Here is a 20,739-nt window from a genome sequence, read left to right on the forward strand (position 1 = left end):
GGGAAATGACACAGGAGGGAAAACATCGGGATGGTCCAGCAAGCCCCCAAGTCACTGCTGGGTATGTGACCGGAAGAGACATCACAGCAATGCCATGACAGCAGTCCCCCACCCCCACATTTTCTCCCACTGCTATACTGGACAGTAGCAGGCAGCCAGAGGCAGGAGGGGGTTCTCCTGCTCCCACTGCAAATGCATTGCATGTAAAAATTATCTCTCTAAGTGCCTCATTTAAGACATGCCTACAGATATGATACTTCTTGTGGCAAGCTCAGGGCCTGATGATAGAAGTGTCAGTATCCTTTGGTCCTATCCACATGCATCTATTATAGCCAGCGCTACAACTAATGCAGAAGTTGAGAGAACATAGCCACTGCTAAGCTCAAAGGGGAAAAGGAAAAGCCTTTGTCTGAGTCCAGCGCGCCTCCCCAGAATGCAAAGGGGATCCTGGCTGTTCGAAAAAGCCCAAGGTTCTTGCTCAGCACTTCTGATTTCGGTTGAACAGAGGGGGTCATTGAAAGTATCAAGTACAAACATGGCCTAAGTGATTTGCTCAAGGTCAACCAGGGAGGGCATGTCAAACTCATGAATCATACTTGAATAGCCCAAGGCTCATATTTTAGTACATCAACTCAGCTTAGTATCTTGAGCACCAGGCCTTTCTCTTCCCCCGTTTGAGCTGTCAGTTACGGATTTAGTGAGCAATTTCAGACATCCTGTCAAAAAGTGGTAGCAGGAGGAAATGGAAAGAGAAGTTGATTAAAGAATGACACTTACAATGTCAATATTACCAGAGCTTTGGATTTCATAATATTGTTATATGATCCAACTCTAGGTTTTTTTTATATTTCCCAGTGGTGTATGCCTTTGCCTGGTACCTGATGTCTCCACATTTTATTCCTCAGCACCTTCTCTCACTTGCTTGTTAAACACTGTTCATGTCATATGCAAAAATTACCCTCCATTGCTCAATGTAAGATGCATGAATTTGCATGACGGGTTCTTCTTCCTGGGTGAAACAGATGTCATGGTGTCTAACAAAATGAAGCACGTTTGTCATTTCAGAGCCAGCAGCAAGTTACCATAGCAACCCTCTAGCATTGTACTCTCAGCTGCTGTACATTAGGATTCTCTGTGGAGCTAAGAAGTCCACATTAGGTAGATGATACACAGGTAACCCAAAAGTTAAAATCCCTGCCTTTATGCGGGGCTTGTCTTCCACCTGTCTCAAAGCATAAAATATTAACAAAGCAGCTTCGGAGGCCAGTGCCTCTGAAGTTATAGTGCATACAATCGGTTTTATTCTTATAAATCTCTGTAAGTTCTTCCAGTGTTTTCTGGCAACAAACACAAAGGTAACATACCACTAAAGAAGTCATGTCTCATCAGCAGTAGAAATTCCAACCCAAGAGGAGAAAGGTTTCTGGGTGTGCATGTGGATTTCTTTTTGAATCCCAGCCAAAGAAATTAAGCAAAGGAAACATACATCTTGATCTGAACATCTGGATTTGCTGTCAGGCCACCAAATCATCTTCTGAGTTCAGATTTTGGGGGTTTTTTTTAAGGTGGCAGTGCCTCTTCAGTGACTCAGAGCTTTCCCAATCCTAATACTGGGTTTATATAGTTAGTCATGCTATATAAATATATTATATATGAATATGTATTGAACGTGGGCCTTCTTTGAGCAGGGCATGTCTTCCTCTGTTACAATTTTTTCCTCTCCTCCAAATAAAGAGCTGACAAGGATGAATGAAACCTGAGGAAGAATTCCTAAGAACAACTCAGCATTAAAATAGGGATAGTGAGAAATCTTCCTTCATGGATATTTTCAAGTGGCTGACTTCCTTTCCACTCTATGATTCTAAACACAGTCAGTCAGTTTTTAGAGGTTAAAAAGAATCGGAAAAGACCAAGGCGGGCCCAAAGTAACATATTATGTCTGCTCAGACAAAGCTTTATCCTACCTTATTCTCTGACTTCAGTTGCCCTGTAGAGATGCATAGGGTGCCGTTTTATTGGATAAAAGTCCCTGCCCTTGTCAGGTTGGGGGAAGATCAGTACAACATCTGCTCTAGGGCAAGAGCAGAAGACAATAAGGGCCTGACATGCCAGCAGTCAGTAAAATTTAAGGGTCATGGAAAGGCACAAGCATGTCAGTGCTGATTTAGTTCCCATAATAAGCTAGAGTTTTACAAGTGTTGGGGCTCAATTCATATAGCCAACAAATGTGGTATATGGGATGCACATACTGCAACAGGAAGAGAGAAAGTAGATTCTTTTTCTGATAAAAGGAAACAGAACTCAGCAATGCCAGGTATTTCCTGCTCTTCCATTATACTTCATATACATAGCTTTATAACAGGGAAGGCCATATCTCTTGAGGGCTGACAGTCCCAATGAAAATGAACCCTGGGGAATCTAGGAATCCCAGATGAAAACATGTGTCAAAGCAGTGATATTTCAATGCAAATGTTTAGGATTAGGGTACCACAGACCATTTTATCAAGATCTTTGCAGATTTGTACAGCAAAAACCTTCTGTTGAACAGAAAGGTAGGGGCAGGGGGGATATGTTACAAAGAGAGGCCAGTTTAAAATGAAATCTAATTAAGAGAGTAATCAGTCTACTCAACGCCTAGTACTAAACGGCTGTATTTTGCTACATAAAATAAATATATTTCAAATTATGAGGACAGAAATTGCAGTAGCAAACTTGAACACAAGATGGCAGATCTGTTTCTGCAATCATGGTGACACGTATTATGCCTCCCTTTTATAAAGGTCTTTTTGTGGGTATTTGCGTGCGAGTGTGTGTGTGTTTTCCCGGGTTTTTTGCCGTCAAGTTGCAGCTGACTTGTGGTGACCCCGTAGGGTTTTCAAGGCAAGAGATGTCCTGAGGTGGTTTGCCATGGCCTGCCTCTGTGCCGTCACCCTGGACTTCCTTGGTGGTCTCCCATCCAAATACTGACCAGGGCCGACCCTGCTTAGCTTCCCTATCTACATCAGGGATTTTATACAGTACTCACTATAAACATGAAGCCTGAACTGACCATTTCAAATATCTACCCATATGTTAAATAAAATTATCAGGCCAGATGCTGGCCAGAGGGTACACTTTAAAAAAAAATTCTGTGCGAACTCAAACTGTTCCCTTGAACACTCCAAACACTCAGCTGTATCAGCAGGTTGCATAAGGAAATCGTTAGGGATGAAGAAGCTTTCCTTCAGGTGCCACTACTGATCTCATTATGGAGGGACTGCTGATAAGCTTTCCAAGAAACCAGGAATACAGTTTGAAAACTACTTGTTAGAAAAATCCCCCCAAACTTATTAGCAGGATTTGTTCTGTGGTATATCTAAATTAGCGTTGCCGGCTGCAGCCAGCAACCTAGGGTTGTCAGCCTCCAGGTGGGGCTTGGAGATCCCCTGCTTTTACAACTGATCTCCCGCTGACAGAGATAAGCTCCCCTGGAGAAAATGGCTGCTTTGAAGGGTGGACTCCCAGACCCCGTCCTCTCCTGGATCCACCCCCAAAGTCTCCAAGTACTTTCCAACCCAGACCTGGCAACCCTACCTGAACAACCTAATGGGAGGAAAGAGCAGAGACAGGCCTTATGGCCATACACCATAGAGTTTGGGGGTGAATCCTAGGGTTTCAACACTGTCACAACCCCTGATCCGGACTATTCACTTTTTTAAAAACCAGCTTCAACAAGTCCCTCAGGCTGGACGGCTGAGAACCACCCCCCACACCTTCCTTTGCTCTTGCTTTTCCCCTGACCTGGATAGCCTACATGTGATGGAGAGTAAATGGTTAATGCTTTAATTGGGTTTGAGAACCTTGAGTGACAGGGGATTTAAAGGGAATACTTTAGTTGAGAGTGGTAGTTAGGAGTGGTAGTTAAGAATGATAGTGGATTGAGAAGGAGAGTTAAGGAGAGTGATACGATCACTTCTGCACTGTCATTTCATTCGTTTGTCCCTATTGCTTCAGGGTCCCCCCCCCCCATGTGTTTTACTTCCTCTAGTAGTCCCAGAGGGAGCAAAACACATGTGGAAAGGGGGGGGGACACCCTGAGTTAGGGAAATGGGATAAGTGGCCCTTCCCTGAGGGAAATGGGTCCTAGTAAACGGAGTTGATCCCGAACAACTGGTCAAGAAGGGATATTGGAACTTGTGTGAATGTTCCTGCCTTTACCAAGTTAAATATCTTGGAGATAAGAAAGCTTATGCTTGTTTATTTAAGCAGAGACTGCCAAGAAATCTCTCTCCTCAGTTTTAAAGACCTATCTATATAACCAAACAGCTACTTGTTTGGTGAGAAATTATCTGTTGTTTATATTTATACAAAGTTAATTCCTTCATGTTGACTGTTCACCTGCTAAATCCTAAACCTGAAACCTACCTGACCATTTCCCCCCCCCAAAAGTGAAATCAAGCTGTTTGTTAATTGTCAACCTCTTGTGTGCCATTATCCGACAAAAGAAGGATTTTAGTTGGTCCCTCAGTTTCCTAGGCTGGGTCAGTATCTGTCTATATACATTTAAACAATGGGTGGGACAGACTGAGAAACAAGGAAGAAAAGGGGCTGCTCAGCCAAGAAAAAGATAAAGGGAGCCAAAAATGGGAAATGTTATATCATGCTAGCCTGATCTCGTTTGGATCTCAGAAGCTAAACCAAGTCAACCCTGGTTAGTACTTGGATGCGAGATCACCAGTGAATACCAGGGTCGTGACTCAGAGGCAATGGCAAACCACCTCTAAATGTCTCTTGCTCTGAAAATCCCACAGGGTCGCCATAAGTCACCTGTGACTTGACAGCAAAAGGAAATATTGTTTATGTCCTAGGCAGAGGGGGCATACTTGTTTGATTTCTATTTGCTCTCTGCCATGTTTTGAAGGGCAAGCACGAGAAATCTAGGATTTCAAATGTTATAATTATGCTAAGGACTTGCTAATTATAGACTAAAGCAAGTGACTGTTGTGTGCTCTCTGAAAATGCTCACTGTATGTGACATATTAATAAGAAGCTTTGTAACACAGCTCCATCATGTGCCTAAACCTGCAAGGAGGGCCAATTACTTTCTTGTGAGTTAATGCTCCCTGTCCCTACTGAATCCAATAATATCAGATCTGTGCATGAATTTCTGCACCACTGCTCCTTGCTGGAGTTGCCCTTGTTGGAGACTTTTCTTATGCCACAATAAATTCATTCATTTTAAAGTGCTACAATGCTCTTTGTCATGGCTACCACACTACTATACAAACACACACATACCGATTTTATTTTTTAAAAGATGGGTACCTTAACAAGCTGCTGCGACATCTGTTGCCCTTGGATCCAGTCAGAGCAATAAGCGATCACATCTGAGCCCCAAATTAAATGTGATGGTGATGAGGCCACAGCCCTTGACATGGGACTTAGCATTTCCTCAGTATCTTGTTTAAAATGGACTACTACCAGTGCAAAGCGGCTCTGAGGTCCACAGAGCTGCACAGGTAACAGCCCAGTTTCAATGGGATGCCATGTATCGGCAGAAACTCTCACACAGCTGGGTACTTCTGCCAGTATTGCACTCCAGTTACAACCAGGGTGATGTTATAGTTTGAGTGCTGGACTAGGCCTAGAAGACCCAGATTTGAATCCCTACTCTGCTGTGGGAGTTGACGGACGAATAACTGTACTGCTGTGGGAGTTGATGGATAGCCAGTCACACACTCTGAGAATAGCCTACTTCACAGTGCTATAGTGAGGATACAATGGAGGGCAAGAAGACTGATGTAAGCTGTTTTGTGTCTCCACTAGGGAGAAAGGCAAGGTATACATGAGGTACATAAACAAATAAATCCTAGGTCTGAAATGTACAGAAGATGGATGTAGCAAGAAGCTAGAATTAAAACAGACTGCTCTCTTGGCAAAGGTATTTCTTTCTGCTTGCTATTCCATAGGCTTTGTGTTACCTACCAACTGCAGGGGTTGATGTAGCACAACTTCTTGCCTTCTGTGTTCTGATGCTTATATCCAGCTGAACATTTTCATGGGTAGAAGGACTTTCACCTGCAGAGTTAGACATTCGTACCTACACCCAAAATGCCCCCAAATGCTACTCCAGGGAACATCATTTTGAGGGGCATTTTAAGCTGCAGCAGGAGAGGGGAGAAGATAAACTTGTGCTTTGTGGGCGTGAAACCCTTCCACCTATGGAAACACTTTGCCAGATCCAAGTTTATGCCTTTCAGAACAGTCCCAGGTAACCTGTAAGACCAGGAAGTTCCTGGTTCAATCCCTTCTTCCTGATACCCAGATGTCTACTCATCCATTAAGAGCAGACATTATCACTTGCACATGACTGCTGTACAATGGATGAAATGTGCTTAGGGAATGCTATGAGTGCTTGTGTATGAAGACCCTAAAAAATTACTACCCTAATTTCACAAGATTCTTTCCATTTCACTATACAGAAAGCAGATCAATTTGCAGAGTGACACCTCCCTTCAAATGTTTGGGGAGGGGGAAGGATTGTCCAAATGTAAATCTGCACAAAGTTTCCCCTCTTGCCACTCCCTTAACTGAAGCCTTTATGGAAAGTATTATAGGAGCCTTTAAGATGTCATTAAAATGTGTAAATTTGTACCTTGGAAAAGGTTCTTCTAAACAAATGCAATGAAAATCATTCTGAGGAGTACTGCTGTTCAAATGAATGTCCCATTTCCTTTCTTTCACAATCAGATTTCTGCCTGGACTTGCTAAAGAACTTTATCTCCCTGTTGCAAATTCCTTTGTTGGAATCTTGAAAATATTCTCTTCAGACAGTTCTGCTGATCCCAAGATCTATTCCTCTGGGCCAGGGTGTTTGCATGAGCAATGTGTGTGCCGTCTAGTTTAGCGCCTGTTTCATACTAACTAATCTACTTGACATTTTAATGTTCTGATAGAGGAGGAAAAGCACATAGGCATTTGGGCTTCATTTGAGCTGTACCTCAGTGCAGAATCAGATTTCAAGGGGTGGGGGGCTTAGGCCAGGATTTCCATAGTGCCTTTTCCCAGGGCAGTAACCACAACCAGTGTTCACACATCACAGCACCACTTATTTAAAAAATAATTAAGCAGATTGATTTATAAGGTCATATAGGCGCTGCAAGTAAGATTACACTGGACAAATGAGGAGACACTGAAATGTGGGCACACAGCCCTTGGCGAGGGCAGGCAAACCCAGGGGGCTTTTAACGACAGAGTCAGGTACTGTGATGCGTCGTGCAATACTGCATGATGTCACAGCATCACTTCCGGTTGCATAATCGGGATGGTCTAGCAAGCCCCCAAGTCACTGCTGGGTACGTGACTGGAAGTGACATCACAGTGTTGCCATGACAGCACTCCCCCACCCCCACATTTTCTCCCACTGCTGTACTGGGCAGTAGCAAGCAGCCAGAGGCAGGAGGGGTCCCCCGCTCCCACTAAGAATTGTGTTCAGATATTTACTAATCAAAACCCAAACTGAAAATCCCGTTTATTAATATAACAATTATAATCAATCCACATTAACTACAGTTTACAGTATTTAGAAAATCTCAGATCTGCCCAGTACTCTGGTTCCCGGCTACCTTATTTAGCATCCAAGAAGGTCAGAAGCATAGGGAAGAGTGAAGAAAAAGTCACTGGCAGATACATGATTGGCATGAGCCCATTTCAGATTATTGGTGTGTTAAGTACGAGACTCAACACAGCTTTTTGAAAACAGTGATTCAGCTTTATTGAATAGGTGAAGAACGAACACAAAACTATGGCACAACAGGCTCACTTTTAAACTGTGCGGCTTCTGTAACCACGCCCATATGTCAGATAACAACCAATCATTGAACAGAGATAAAGACCAATCAACTATGTTCCCTCAAGAACCTTTTCTGTGTTGTGATTGGGTGAGCTGTTTGTAGTATCCAATCAGGATGTGTACTTGAGGATACTGGAGAGAGATAGAGTTTCTAGACCAAGCTCAATAGCATGTAATGTAATACACAACATGGTGGAAGGAACAACCCACATGTTGAAGGGGAACCAAGCTGCTGCAGCAGGCTCCCTCTCCTGTCTTGCTATATTCTGTTGGCGTCCAGTGTTTCTCCCTGGCCTAGCTTCAATGCCAGAAGTGAGCCAGATTCAGAGAAAGCAATGCACAGCCAGGGTTTACCACCCAAAACACACACACACACACACAAATCAATGTGACAGAGTTTTACCATAGAGTTTTTTAAAGTTCCTAGAAGTACTAATATCAGGAATGATGTGGTGCCACAGCCAGCGTTCGAGCCCCCCCATATCCCCACCCACAGCCCTTCCACCAGTTGCCAAGTACTCTGCCTGTTGTGTCACTGCCTGAAACCCCTAAGAAATGAACTTTACATGGATCTATATAACATTTGGAGTCCACACCCACAAGTCAAGGGTACAAATCTACTTTATTTGAGCTGCAACACACAAAGCCTCAGCCTGGCATGCATCTTGGAAAAGGCCTGCTCTGTGGAAAACCCCCCCCCCAACCCATATGCCTAGTCTGCCTGCTCAGTCAAAAGTATCTGCCACTCAGCCACTGGATGGCAACCAACAGGACATATATTACAATCTGTACTTCCACACCACACTCTAGCACCTTTCCTTGAAGAGATATAAGGGGAAAGGCATTTATCTGAAATAAAAGACTTGCTTTTAAAATGAAAGCTGGAGGTTCAGAGAATGTGCCACACATATTTTTATTATGTCACTTTTATTTTTTTATTTATTTTTTGGCCATCAAGTCATAGCTGACATGGCGATCCCGTTTGGGTTTTCAAGGCAAGAGGTGGTTCACCTTTGCCCGTCTCTGCATCATGATCTTGGTGCGCCTTGGTGGTCTCCCTTCTAAGTACTGTCCAGGGCTGACCTAACCTTGCTTCGCTTCCGAGATCTGATGAGATTGGGCTAGCCTGGGCTACCCAGGTCAGGGCCATTTTGACGTAACACTATTCAATTGCTGATTTTAAAAGAAACTGAAAAGCCCCAGTGGCCCAGGGAAGGGGGAATGGCTGCTCCTGTGAGACCAGGACAAGGTAACTGCAGGAAAACCTGCTATGTGGAATCCCTGTTCTTGCCATGCAGTATCAGCAACAGCCATGAAGAAACTACCCTGTGTGGAAAACTGTTAGATCGCCGCTAACAAAGATCCGGAGAGTGATTTCAGCAAGTGATTCAGCTTTAATGAAGTAACGAACAAGCACTTAAACGCATTCATAACCAGAACAGCTTAACATTGGGAGCTTGGCTCCTTTTAAACATTCCCGGGCTAATGTAGCCACGCCTATTTACAAATAACAACCAATAAGATTGTGTGGATAAGGACCAATGAGAGTTCTTCCCACTCAGGGGATAGGCCTGCTGTGATTGGTCGCTGTTCTGAAGCGACCAATAGTTGTCAGTGCTGCTGGAGCCTTGGCCGGCTCGAAGCTTAACATGGGAGGTGGATTAGGCGATTCATGTAATACTGTCAGTACATTACAAAAACAACTGAATCTGGTGCCAGGCATGCAATTGAGAAGAATCTGTATTGCAAGCCCCTTAACAACCTGGCTCTCATGTGGAACAATGACTACGTAGGGTTGCCAGCTTCAGGTTGGGTAATTCCTGGAGATTTGGGGGCAGAACCTGAGGGGCACAGAGTTTGGTGAGTGAAGGGACCTCAGTGAGGTATAATACCACAGAATCCACCCTCCAAAACAGTCATTTTCTGCAAGGGAACTGATCTCTATTGTCTGGAGATCAGTTGTAATTCTGGGAGATCTCAAGGCCCCACCTGGAGGCTGGCAACCCTTCACTACATGATAATTGTTTTAAGTGGCTCCATGTGGAGGATGTGATGGACTGAGAATAATGGAAAACTGGGGGGGATAATGTTTTATTTCCTATATCTCAGTCTCTTGTACCATTAAGGAGGTATGTGTATCTGTATGACTTAAGATCACTTCAAACCCATATCCTCACTTACTTCTTTTCACTCACAGGTCTAACATGAACCATCTTTCAGCTGAAGAAAATGTGATAAGGCATTTCAAGAGTTTCTATTATTCCCCCATTGAAAATACTGTATCATTGTCACTGATTATTTCCTTTACGCATAGAACTTTCTGAGAATTCATAAAATAAGGATTTCCAGGAACTTGTTTATCAGAAAGACAGCCTAAATCCATAAGGTCTTCCAATTTCTTCTCTGCAATTTTTGGGCAACAAGCAAGTAACAGATGTTCTGTTCTCTCTTTCCAAGCTTTTTCATGTGACAGCGGATATAAATGAATACCCTTTTTCGACACAATCAAGCCCAATGACATCTTGGCAGAAGCAATACATGCTACTGATATTTGATCAGCCTTGATGATACCTAAATTACTACGCTTTTGAAGAAAATAAAATTTGAAAGTTTCTTTGTTCTGAGAGGTAGGCCACACAATAATTCTGAAAATAAGTGCCAGTAAATGAATCATTTCCTGCTATACACCCTACTACTCTGGGAGGGCATGGGACTGGTTTTGGATTTTTAAAGGGATGGTGAAAAGGTATACTGAGCATGCTAATTAGTAGAATGCCAGACAGGGACTGGAGATCTCCCCAAATTACAAGTGATCCCCTGAGGACAGACATAGAATTGCCAAGTCCATTTTAGCCCCCAGCGGGGGACTTTGGGGAGCATTTCTGGAGGGGGCGGAGCATCCCTGACATGATGACATCACATTGGGGATGTCCGCCCCTTGCCCCCCGATGGGCACATGGGGAAACGCCAGCTCCTTGCACTTAAAGGGGCCCCTTTAAGTGCAGGGAGCTGGGAGGCTTCACATGCCCAATCTCCGCTTGGAGATCGAGCGCATGGGAAACGCCAGCTCCCAGCACTTAAAGGGAGCCCCTTTAAGTGCAGGGAGAGGGGTGGCTGCAGGTGTTGGGACTTGGGGGCAGGGCTTCCCCCATCGGCCAGCTGGCCAGCGGTGGGTAGAACCCCCCCAAAAAAGTGGGGGACCCCTGCCAAACCAGGGAGTTTGGCAACCCTAAACAGAGAGCAGTTCCCATGGAGAAAATGGCTGCTTTGGACTCTATGGCATCATACCCTGTTGAAGTCCCTCTCCTCCTTAAACCCCACCTTCCCCAGGATCTACCCCCAAATCTCCAGGAATTTCCAGAGTTGGAAACCTTAAATGGAACACTTTTCTTTACTGGTGGGTTTCAAAACTGGGGGATTCTGGCTATAACAAGGCTAAAATCCCACTGTACTTTGGTTAAACTCATAAATAAGCTCAGATAACTTTGAGCAGCAAAATTATCCCCTTTCCCCAAAACTTAACTTTTGCCAGCAATATCCAGAAATGCACAAAGGAGAAGGCCCAATCCTTTTGAATTCATTAGGCCCAAATATTTTACCAAGATGAAATTCCCATTGCAAAGAATAGCCTGTCAAAGCTCTGGCAAAGTACACTTCCCAGGGATCTTTACGATGGAAATTTCTGTCAAAGGTTCAAGGAACAAGAAACCTCAAGGAACAGCTGTTTCTTTCACTTTCCCCTCATTTAGGGTTGCCAGCTTCCAGGTGGTGCCTCGAGAACTCCCCTAAACCCACCCTTCACAGGCTCCACCCCCAAGATTTCCAGAAATTTCCCAACATAGAGTTGGGAACCCTATCCTACTGCATGAGTTCTGATGAAAATTGAGAAGGTGGAAGGAAGACGAAGACGACAATAACAACTGGCTGTAGGGGTAGCTTAGAACAGTGAAGGTCATACAGGGAAGCGTTTCAAACAGGCAGATCTTTAAGACTGGGCTTCCTCTCAAAATTATCTGGAAAAATACCTCAGAAAGAACGAATCCAAATGAAAATGTGGAGTGCCGGGGCTCTTAGCTCTGTTTTCTTTATTAGTATGCCACATGTTACTGTCATTTTTAAACTTCAGATTACAGGAAATGCATTATAGAATACCAAAAAGGTGTAATCTACATTTGACCAGGAAGTGCCCAGTGAGATAGCATAAAGGAGCAGAATAGTTCTTATGCATGCTGTTGCTTTGGATGAAATATAAAAGTCTCCCCCACCTTTGAACATCACCACACCTTACCACATCATGAAATACCTCCTGACTCTCAAAACACCTGCTCAAACTTTCTGCCTGATATTTAGGATTAGCAGCCAGCCAGTATTTTTGTACATATGTGTCCTGTGGCCAATATTTTATTCTGGAAATCTAATAAAATGACATTTGTGCCAGGTTTGACCATCACTTTGATGTAGTGAGAGCCAGTTTGGTGTAGTGGTTAAGTGCGCGGACTCTAATCTGGGAGAACCGGGTTTGATTCCCCACTCCTCCACTTGCACCTGCTGATGTGACCTTGGATCAGTCACAAGCTCTGGCACAGCTGTCCTTGAAAAAGAGCAGTTTGTGTCAGAGTTCTCTCAGCCCCACCCACCTCACAGGGTGTCTGTTGTGGGGAGGGGAAGGGAAAGGAGTTTGTCAGCCGCTCTGAGACTACAAGTGAAGGGTGGGGTATAAATCCAATCTCCTCCTCCTCCTCCTCCTCCTCCTCCTCCTCCTCCTCTCCACTTTCCCAGTTCCACTCTCATTGACTTACTGGATTCCAACCTAGTCCCAGCCTTGACTCACCCGATTCTGTGGTAGCTTCCTGACGGGGGGAAAGTAGCAGATACTGACAGCCCTACGTGTTTATTTCTTTAGAAAATTTCTATCCTGCTTCTCCATGGAACCTGAGAACTCTTCGTATCCAGCCTGAGGCTGAGCTGTCTTCCATGCTAACTGCCATAAAAGAGGTCATGAGAGAAAGGGTGGGAAGCAGGAAGAGACCTCTCCATTGTCTGGATCAGTCTCCCTGAAAGTCCCTCTTGCTCCAACATTCAGCTGCCATTGATAGGGTCATCAGAGGAGAGGGTGACAGGAAGCCGATGGACCTTCTCCATTATGCATACATCCAGTTCAGTAAAGAATCTCCTCCCTGCAGAATGTTTGTACTGAAATTTCGTGGCGTTTGTCCTAGATTTTTATTAGCTGATTTAGAGCCACTTTTGGCTGAAGATCAGGATATAGATATAGCTAGTGTGCCTTTGACTTGCTTAACTAAGAGTAGGCCCCGTTTGCTTGTTCATAACAAGTCCTATGAGTAGAAATAATGAGCTGGCTGGAGATATGGCTGTGCCTGAATAGAGCTTTTTTTGTGCTGGTTCTCACCGATATTGAGTACTGGCACCTTTGGGGAGGAGTCCCTAAAGTCCTGAGGGAGTACTAGCGTCTTTTAAAAACAAAAACGCACTGTGACTGAGGAAAAATCACATATAGGGATGAGCATGAAGTGGGAAAACATTTCTGTTCATGGTTTGTGGCGTGGCCAGTTCATGAGCCACGAACTGTCATGAACTTTTAGACACCAAATGAAGAAGAGAAGAAGAAGAGATTGGATTTATACCCCGCCCTTCACTTGGAGTTTCAGAGCGGCTTACAAACTCCTTTCCCTTTCCCTCCACACAACAGACACCCTATGAGGTAGGTGGAGCTGAGAGAGCTCTTTCAAGAACTGCTCTTTCAAGGACAGCTCTTGTCAGAACTATGGCTTGCCCAAGGTCATCCAGCAGCTGCAAGTAGAAGAGTGGGGAATCAAACCCGGTTCTCCCAGATTAGAGTCCACGCACTTAACCACTACACCAAACTGCTTCAGTTTGTGAGGTCCATGATGTGGTAGAATGCCCCCTCTGCAAGCTAGAGACACTAAACTTGCAGGAGATCTCTGGCGGACTCTCCTCTACCTGCCCTCCAAGTTTGGTTAGGATTGGATTTACATGGTCAGAATTAAGGCCCCCCCCCCCCCGAAGATGTCCCCAGGAAAGTACTTTCTGGGGAAATGACAGGTACAGGTTCAGGAGTGTATAGAATGGACTCTGTGTAAGTTAGAGTTATCAAACTCACAGAAGACCATCCCATGATGCTCCTCTACATGTGCTCGACGTTATGTGCAGATTGGACTTATGGGGGCTGAGTTATGGTTCCCCAAAGAAGATGCCCCCAAGAAAGTGCTTTTAAGGGAAATGTCAGGCGCAGATTCAAAAATGTATTCAATGGACCGCCTGCAAGCTACATGCACCAAATGCACAAGGAACCTCACCCTGCCAGCTGTTCCTCTACAATTTGGGGGCAGATGGCTTTGAGATATGCTTTTAAGTTTGGTAAGCATTTGATTGGGCGGAGACAATCTGGAAATGTATCCATTCGGGAACCACCAGGAACCACTTGAATATTCGTAGAAAGTTCATGCCAGTTGACCTGCCACAAAGTTCAGTTTGCGAACCACAAACCAGCGAAAATTCGTCATGAACTTTAGCTTATGAACAAGTTTGTACTCATCCCTAAACACATAGGGTTTGTAATATGAAGGTTTTTAAAAAATGTTGTATGATTTTTAAATCATGGTTTGTGGTTGTAGCTTCAGTGCACCTCTTTGACCCTTTATATTGTTTTAAAAAGCTCAAAAACTATGCAAAGTTAGCAAACATTACTTTTGCCCAATTTCAACAGCTTGCAGCATATGGCTTTTCTTTTCAGACTGCTCTTCACGCAGTGCTGGCTATTGTTAGAAACTTAAGGCAAATATTTGCCACCAGTGGGAATATATAAAATGGTTTTATTTTTGCAAGCTGCACTCTTCAGTTCAAAGAAAATTTATTTCAGGCACCTTAACACCATCAAAATATAACATGAGTTTATCATCACGCCCACCAATATTCTTCTGGTGTATTCATATTTGGAAACTCTGAAAGGGTTAGTATGCCCTGCACAGGCCTTCGTTGCACAGTTAATACCTGGAAGAGAGCCCATCAACAGCCATTCGTCACCTCTGAAGATCAGTCAGCAAACTGCTGAAAGACAAGAGTTCTCAGAATCTGTTTCCTTGTAAAGGACAGCAAGGCAGAAAAGCGGCAGGGTACAAAGTGCAAATACGTGAGTGCAACACTCTGGCCAGCAGCAGTAGGAGTCAGGAATCATCCCCCAAATTAGGCACATAACCAAATGTAACCCTGATAAGAAAGCCAGCCACACATTGACTTAAAATGGTCAACAGCCAGCACACAACAAAGGTTCACTTACAGATGAATAAAATAGGGCTGCAAGCTTTAATCCATTGGTCCAGTGGGTGGGTTGGGACCCACAAATGGTATGAATCATAATCACAGGTGCAACCAGTGGTTCCAGCAGTTTCTTTCTTGCTTAAGATTTGGTTGTTATTGCTTTTTTTTAAAAAAAAAAAAGGAAAGGGGAGAGAGAGAGAGAGTTGGGCATATACAGTGAAAAAGTAAAAAGTTCCGTGTTGTAGGTTGGCACTGGTGGTTGATTGTGCATCTGAAAAACTGAGGGGTTTTTTCAAATCCACAATCAACCATCAATGCCTACCTACAAACTAAGGATAAAGAACCAGTGAATAACATTAGACTTACTTCGAAGTATAACTTTTTAGGATTTTTACCTCAGTCCGTTACATAACATGCATGCAGTGCTATCCTAAGCAGGTCGACTTAGAATCTATTCAACAGAGCTTACTCCAAGGAAATTGTTTTTAGGATTGCACTCATAGTCAACTAACGCTTGAGCACAAGGTTAAAATTTTGCTCCTGATTAATCAGCAGAGTTGACAAGCAGACGCTGGAAGGACCCACTCGTGTGCCGGTTATATTAATGTCCCATTTCCTACTTCCCAGCCTTGGAACTAACAAGAGAATAATGAGAATCTGCTTTATGTTGTATCCAAAACAGGCAGCTTTTAGAATGAAGTTGATGTGTCTTTCTTTTCAGTTGTATGAACCACAGAATCAGACATTGGTCAAGATGTCATTTGACATAAGCATACTGATCAGGGGTCATTTGGGGGGGGACGCGGGGGGACGCCATCCCCCCGGGTGAGGTGCGGGAGGGCGGGGCCTGGAGCTCCCTGCTGGTGCCCGCTGGAGGTCGCCGTCGGCTGTGGGGAGGACACACTTCCGGTGATGTCAGGGTGTGTGGCATATGCTAATGAGTTATGCTAATGAGTCCCCCTAGCTCTTTTTCTACGAAATGACCCCTGATACTGATCATACCTTCTGAACGCATTAGATTCAAACTGTAGCCTCTTTTTGTTTTTGAGAATTTTGTTTGCATTGGTCCTCTAACCTTCAGCAGTTTCAGGGGGCTGCCACAGAGTTGGAAACATGGTTAAGATCTGCTTGCGTGAGCTTCTTCTACTTATGCAAGTTTGGATCTATCCTCACTTTTTTCTGAGCAAATACTTTTTGTCAAGCAAGACCAAAAATAACTGTCTGTCTGTCTGTCACTCACTCAGATAACCTCCAATTAGAAGGCCAAACTATTCTGTTCTCAAGTACATGTCTCTTATCACGGGAGGTGGGAAAAGAAACAGAAACTATGTGATTGTCATGGGGAGAATTGCAGAAGAGATTTCTACTGAGGTCTCTGGATAACATTCATTTTAGTAGTTTTGCCACTTTCTGGGTGCAACGATCTGATTATTAAGGAGATGAAAGTTGTTCAGAAAGATTCTCAAGGATGCAACCCTCAGATTAATTACTTTGAAATAGTCACTTGGAATATTGCTTTTAAAGAAGATCAGGGCCCATGACAGGTCATGGGGTAGGGACAGTTTGGAAAACTGCCCACAGCTCTCCCTCTCCAGGATTCTCTAAGCTTTGGGCTCCATTAGAGGAAACAAATCAGGCATCTTGGTCTATGTATAAAATGAAATGTGTATAAAATGAAAACTGGGCTCCTATAGCCTCAGTTTGCCTTGGGGTTGTACAGGAAAGGGAGAGAGGTTTGACAAGCCAAGCCCTTACATCTGCTATTAGGATTTTAAAAGAAAAGCATTTTAAAGGAAAGGAATTATTTCAAATAACAAGAGGAACCTAAAGGATTAACCCACAGCTCCATTTCCTGCACAGTCCGAGGCAAATTGAGGCCTTCAAGGTCTTGAGCAGGATTAGTTGTCCTCACCTCCCTTTTCCTTTTTTTTATAGTCAGTTGCTGTCAACATTCCATGCTCCTGGAGCATATTCAGTCCTCATCAAATCTTCTTTGGAGGTTCCATCTTGTTTTCTGAGTTGATTTACAAAGTCATATTTTTCAACATACCAGGCGATTATCCTGAGTACGTGAAACCCCTGTCACCCACCCAGCTTTGCTCCTTTTATTACCTTAACAGGAGCCATTTACTATTTGATACAGTGACTGATTCAGGGCTTGTCAGATATCAGGAGAGGATTTCTATGCCACTCCATGCCCCAAAATCTTCCCTTCAAAATTCAGTAATCCTTCAGGGATCTGAGCAAGCAAAATTCTATTCCATTTCCTCTTTTTTCCTTTTAATGCATATTGAGAGACTGTCACTGTTCCATTCTTTCTGCAGCATTTTCAGTCCTCATCAGGTTTGAAAAATGATTTCTGCATACCCAAGGAGTCCCTGAATATATAGACACCCCTGCTTCGGAGAGACGGGCTACTTTGAGGAAAGAGAAAAGAATGCTGACAAAATTTATTTAGTAGTTCTCACACAAGCAGGCAGAAAGAATGGCTGAGGAAGAAGAATAATTTCATTCCCTTCTTTTTGCACTGAACTCTGAATGGTCGGAACCTATAGCGACTGTGGGAAAGGAAAGTAGCTCCATTTCCCCCTTTGCCTCCTTAAATAACACTTGACAGTTGTCAGTGTTCTGTGGGTTTCCAGGTAAACATACTCAGTGCTTCCCTCTCTTATTTTTCAGTTTACAAATGGATATCTGGGGAGTCCCCCTGTTGTGTCTTGCCATTGACATGTAATGTAAAGCTTGAAACCTCAGCCGGATTGTAATCTGGAACAACACCATTGGCTGAAGCATGTACGGTAACCAATGAAATGTACGAGTCTGTGCTGGAGGGAAGACAAATGATTGGGTGTTATCTCTGTAACCTGATTGGATATTAACTATGTGAGGGCGTGGCTACTCCAGCCCGGGAGAGTTTAAAAGGAGCTATGCTCCACTGTTTGTTGTTGTGTGTTGTCTGATGCTGTGTGATCTTTGGAAGTTCTCGTTCTCAATAAAGCTGAATCACTTGTTACTTACTTCGTTGTTGAGTTGCATACTTAACACCCCCAAAGTATGCAGAGAAATTATCTATATATGGCCTCATTTCAGCTCCTCAACTGATAGGCATGGGACAGTCAGCTTTACAGATTTGGGTGGTGATAGTGGTAAATGTATACACTGAACTCAGAGAGAGGATCTGAAAGCAAATGTGAAATTCTTTCTTCTCGTTGTATTAGAATCACAGCTCAGAAGTCAGGCTTTGTTTTTTTTAGATGCACAAGTGTTATTCCTGAGCATGTGCCCGTGCCCTTTAAGAACCTGAGAAGTTCTTCCAGATTGATTACATCTTTCTGCACAAATGCTTGCAGCCATGCACATTGTTCCTATGAAGAAATGTAACTGAAGCATCGAGCAGGAGTATAAATGATATGATATGCCCTAAAAGACAATCTGACAACGACAACACAGAGGAAGCGGACATAATCATTTTTTGTTATAAATTTTCTTTGTTGGGCTTTATCTTCAGTGTGACCCCAAGGAATGGAATAACTGCTGGTTTTGATTTTAACTGTGCGTCATCAAAGCCACAAGATACATTTACAAATCTCTACCTTCCCCCTTCCTCCACAGCTACTACTAAAGTCCGTAAAGTAAGTTCCTTTTTAGTGAAGTATGCAGATTTCTCAAATAGTTGTCTGGTATTTGATTTTTTAAAAAATAAAGAAGTGCTGATTTAACATGTCAAAATATTCCAAGTAAGGCCTGATAGTTACATCTAAGAATTTGGAGCTGTGTTGTAGTTGGAATGTCAATGCAAGAAACTGCTAAGATTAAGAATTAGCTCTTGCATCAGGAATCATTTTAGCAAAGTCCTTCAAGAGAGAGGCTGATAGGATCTAATTGAAACCGGCTGCTTAAAAAAAAATCTATGTCTCTGATAATAAAATTCCAAAAGGATTGTGTACACCAAAGAATGTAGGCCTGGACACGAGTGGTCTTTTGACCTTCCATAAAGTGTGCAGATTTCTAAAACTCACTCGACTGTTTGAAAACTCCACCATACCACATATTCGTATATTTTAGGATCATCATACTATTTGGTTTTCAGATAAAACCAGAGGGTTTGTATCAGCAATATACGAAATCAGTGTGGGCGATGCATTCTTATATTAGATATAAATATTTGCATTGACTGTCTTGGCTACAAGTTTTCTTATTGCCATGATCATCTTGCTTTAGGTAAAAAGACTGACCCTAGCTGGAGATGAAACTTAACTCTCATTGTATTGCTTTTCTGTATTCATCCGATCCACCTTCTCTAGCAAAAATGGCCAGTATTTAAACATAACGTTCGGCTGTGAAAATCAGATTTTCTCTTTGATTTCCAGCTATGTATTATTTATGTGAGAACTCAAATCGATGTTCCCCTTACGATATGCAAAGCCACTCAACTTTGCCAAAGACAGAGAATATCCTCTGTAGAAGTCCTATTTAGTACTTCATGATGTTAAGAGTGCAATTTCATGCTCAGACTGGAACAACCCCATATGGCATTTCACTTGAAGTATCTTGCTGTGTCTTCAACATTTAAGCTAGGTCAATGGGCTGGATACAAACTAATTTGTGTATCAGTAGAAGAGTAGAACAGAGCTTTCCCGTGTCCTTTCTCCCACTACAGCCCATTGATATCCACTAAATGCTGCTCCTGGGGGGATAGGAAATCCTGAAGAACAATATGAGGAGGGTCTACACCAGGAAGGGGGAATCAGTGAGTATTACCACTTTGTCTGGATCCAACCCAGAATGTTGCTGGAAATATATAGCATTTCCTTGTATGCTCAGTTTTTTCACAGTAAATGTATTCCTTATAATATTCTTGAGTTTTCCATGAGAACTTAGAACTTCTGGCCTAGGTCTATATAGCCCTTGTTCCTATCCATTTTTGGATAAAGTTAGTTAGGAGGGTGAATGACGGGAACATACATGAAGCTGCCTTCTACCAAGTCAAGCTCAGTGTTGTCTATTCTGCTCTCAAGAATCTCAGTGAGGTATCTGTCATATCCCCTAGAAAAGCTGATGTTCTACCACTGAGCCAAGATTCTGCAGGTGGAAAGTTCACAAATTTGAGATGGGGAATGGCCATGGATCAGTGGTAGAGCATCTGCCTTGCATGCAAAAGATTCCAGTTGCCATCCCTAACATCACCAGTTTTTTTAAAAATCAGGTAGTAAGTGAAGTGAAAGACTTCTGCCTGATACTTTGGAGTGCCAGTACTAGCTGAAGTAGATAGTACTGACTTTGATAGATCAGTGGTTTGATTCATTGTAAGGCAGCTTCATGTCTGAGTGCCTCTTGCAAAGAAATTACTTATGCCAAGCAGAATTTTTAACATCATCATCATCATTATTATTATTACTACCACTTGGCATTAAGGACATTAACCAAGACATTGACACACACACACACACACAGAAGATAAATGAAGCACTTGTTTTGCCTGTTTTAAGGCAAACAGAGACAGATATTTTTGCAGCATATCACAACAGAGCAAGAAGAGCATTAAATTCCCAAGATTTGGAAGCTTGGATCACACTACCCAACCTGCCTTTCTGGTTTTAAATTACAAT

At 43.2% G+C, this 20,739-nt stretch overlaps 1 protein-coding gene across 1 annotated transcript in view; it reads left to right on the top strand.

The window, feature by feature from the left end:
- Nucleotides 1-18,538: 18,538 nt before the first annotated feature.
- FHL2 (four and a half LIM domains 2) overlaps nt 18,539-20,739 on the top strand; it is a 49,706-nt gene continuing 47,505 nt past the window's right edge. The window contains exons 1-2 of the mRNA XM_015428689.1: nt 18,539-18,762; nt 19,791-19,880. The gene's annotated coding sequence lies outside the window, so the exon portion shown is untranslated. The remainder of the gene's footprint in view (nt 18,763-19,790; nt 19,881-20,739) is intronic.

Source organism: Gekko japonicus, unplaced genomic scaffold (genome assembly GCF_001447785.1).
Source record: "Gekko japonicus isolate JY-2015 unplaced genomic scaffold, Gekko_japonicus_V1.1 scaffold718, whole genome shotgun sequence".
Classification (NCBI taxonomy): domain Eukaryota; kingdom Metazoa; phylum Chordata; class Lepidosauria; order Squamata; family Gekkonidae; genus Gekko; species Gekko japonicus.